Source organism: Anabas testudineus, chromosome 12, assembly GCF_900324465.2.
Source record: "Anabas testudineus chromosome 12, fAnaTes1.2, whole genome shotgun sequence".
NCBI classification, from domain to species: Eukaryota; Metazoa; Chordata; class Actinopteri; order Anabantiformes; family Anabantidae; genus Anabas; species Anabas testudineus.
In genome coordinates, this window is record NC_046621.1 from 3962210 (window position 1) to 3965857 (window position 3648).

Consider the following 3648-nt stretch of genomic DNA (forward strand, 5'->3'; position numbering starts at 1 on the left):
GGTAATATCTGGATGTGAAACACAAAGAAATGAGGCAGACACAGGCACAGTGGATGAACACATGATCTATTATGTACACAATGAGATAGCTATTCACTTCAAACTCTTATGCAAACTTCAAACTATGAGTTTTATATCGATGGGTTTTGGAATTTTCTATGATCTTCTGCAAGTTGGGGCTCATGCCTTTTGCAGAACAATAATTCTCTGTGAATCTAATGTGTTTTTTTAATTCATCCAATTCAAAACCACATGCACTCTACAACTGTTTATAACAACCAGCCAGACCTGGTTTTCAGAAAAGTAGGTTGAGTCAGTGAGTAATGTTTTATCAGTGTCATGTGATGAATCAAATAAGTTAAATATTAAATTTGAGACTATATTGTCAAACAAAGGGTTAGCTAACCCTAAATCTGCAATATCTTCAAATGAATTATAATAAAATTTGCCTAAAAAGTGCTTATTGTTTGAGTTTAAACCTCCAGAAGTAACAAACAAATACAGTACCATTGTGACAGTTGCATGTCTTTCAGTCTTCATAAAAATATCAGTAGAGATATGATCATACATGCCTTGCTAATTATATTTTATTGCACATACAACTATGTTTTCTAGGTGATGAAATACTCACAACTAATTTTGTATTATGTTTACAATATATACATATATGTCTTACCTTACAGGAAAAAGTCTATGTTCTCTCCTTTCTTCTGTCCTTACAGATGGTATACATCCATCTGATAGAAATTGCACTAATTCAGAGCGAGACTCCACTCTCTCACCTCTAAGTGAGACCCTGTGCATCTGCTCAGTGTGACTGCCAGACAGAGACTACTGGAGCAGTTACAGATAACACAGAGGAGATGAGATTTTACTCAGGAGAGATGTGCTGGGAGGTGCAAGTCCTGGGAGCAGTACATGTCTGGAGGCATTGCACAAATTGAATTTACCATGTGCAAACGTCATACTGTACATACTTTGAGATTAGGCATCTGAAAAGATGCAGACACCTGTTTTCTTCAGCATCACTCGAGTAAATTGGTGTTGAGGTAGAACTCAAACCTCCAGTTATTAGGGGTCAGTCCTCTCTGCTCACCCCTGAACTTATCAGGTCTTGCACAAGTCAGGTTTCACCTTTGACTATTCCTCCCTGACACCTGTAAGTGAAGAACGCCTGAGAAAGTGGTGCACAGAGGTCTCAGCAGCTCCATCTGATTTTACATTACATGACAATATAGTACAGCGTTTCACTCGGGTTTATAATATGATGTCAATAATTCAGTAATGAAGGCTGCAGCAAATCTGATTGTTGACTTAAATAGAAATGAAGAGACAATGCTACTAAAGTGGTTAACATTTCAAAAGACTCTCAGGATCAGCTGACAGAGAGAATCCTTTAAGATGCTGTAACTCCAGTCTCTGTATTATGCTTAATTAACCGTTTTAATTGCCCGTGGAGTGAATCCAGTCAAAACAGTACAGAGTGAGATGAGTAGGAGGAAATATACTGTCAGCTAGGGTTTGTGTGAAGGCGTTTTAAAAACAGAGCTTCTAATGGTTTGCATTACATGTAATTTATTTATTTATTTATTTTATATGTAAAATGCTAATGCATACCAAAGCTCAAATACAAAATCCAAAGCCACATTGACAATGATTGTCTGCACATAAAATAGCGTTTTGAGATGTTTGGCCTTGTATCCTAGTTTTACAGTAACCCAGCACTGACACTATATTCGACTGTGACGCCAAAAACAGCAAATACATGTGTTTCACAAATAGATGCATTTGAACATACTGTACGAACAGATTAACTGCCCTACATTGGCAGCAGCACTGTTGGCTCACAGCAGGAAAATCACTAGTTTGAACCAGAGACATCCAGCTGCATTCTGCCTGTGTGGGGTTAAATGTGTTCAGTTCAAAAACACATCAGCCACAACATTAATACCACCTGTTGGTTTTGGTGTTGTGGTAGACAGGGGTCAGCATACGTACGCTGACCGGTCTGTGGCTATGCAGTTCCATACATCAGTGTACAGACTGGCCAAGATGAAACAAGTGATGTTGCAGAAATGTTTCTTATTCCTTTAATCAAACATGACAGAACATTTTTGAAGATTCACCACTGGGAGCTATAAAACCGCTGATAAACATCATGCTGTGATGAAATGAAAGCTGTAATCACATATAGAATAGATAGAAAATAAATAAATAAATAAAACTCAAAGCAATTTACATTCATTTAATTACCTCCAAACACTCATTCAACTTCACATGACATAATTTGTATTTGATTTCATTTATATTTTTTACTCTTCCAGGCAGATGTTAGCTTCACTGACTCTTTATACATTTTTAATTTATTTAATAATGGGAACAGTGATCTTAGTTACCAGTAAGTGGTGCTCCACTCCAAGGAACTACTGAATCAGTGGTCATTCAGAATAGTCAGCTCAGTTCTTTAACGAACGGACAGAGGTAGAAACATGATAATGTAAGTATAAAAGTGTACTACTGGTGTAAAATGATTCAGTTTCCAACTTAACCCCATAAACCTTCAAATGAATTATTTCTCTTTTTTAATATTTATTTAATGCATCGTTGCCACCATGTGATGCTGCAGTGCTTAAATATTCACACACACACACACACACACGTAACTTGCATTTACCTTTTATTCTGACCCCACAGAAAACGTTGCTGTCACATTCTAATTAGACAAGTTGAATGCAATCATTTATTAATGCTTGTGATTAGTTATAAACCATTTAGGCTGTGAAGAAGTGCTGACCTCCTTTGACTGAACCAGCAGACGTTGCCTATCTATGTGCATGTGTGTTTTAGAAAAGAGCAACTACTGCCCCCTTCAGTCACAACTTAACGCCGTTTGAAAGTACAGTAAACAACACATGAATCATGAACTAATACATACGATGTATTTGGTGGTTGAAGTATATTTACTTTTGCTCATATAGTGAAATATTAAAGTGTATTTTTATCACTGATATTACAAATATGTTGGATTTTTAATATTCTTCTTCTTCTTATCATTATCATCATTGACCAGATGCAGAGATTCAGGATGTTTTGAAGTCAGTTAATCCCCTCCTGCGCTTTGACGTTCATACCATCACTTAAATTCAGTCACTTGGGCAACACTTGAGTGGATGTCAGGTAAAATGTTCTCTCCCACACTAGAGGAGGAGTTAATTATTACACATTTTTCCTTTTGGCACACAACACAGTGACTCATAGTAATGAGCCAATTAGTTTCGTTACACCAAGCCCAAGCCCCGTGATCGTGGAAACTATGCGGCCTTCCTTTCTTATCTTCACTGTCAGACTGAGCACTTACAGCAGGATGTGATGGTGGTGTCTGCGGCTTAGCCCTAAGCTTGAATTCAACCCAGTCCACCACATTAAAAACACATACATGTATGCAATCTACATGTCTTCATCTTGCCAATCGGACAGTGAATACTCCCACTAATGGGAACTTTAGACTTAAATGGTCTATATGACTGCATTAAGTGTATATTCAGAAGGTAAACCATCTATATTTAGTACTTTAAAATACAATCCTTTGGAAACTGAATGCTCCAAGCTCTTAGGATAATTAATAAAAACACAACAACATGTTTAAGA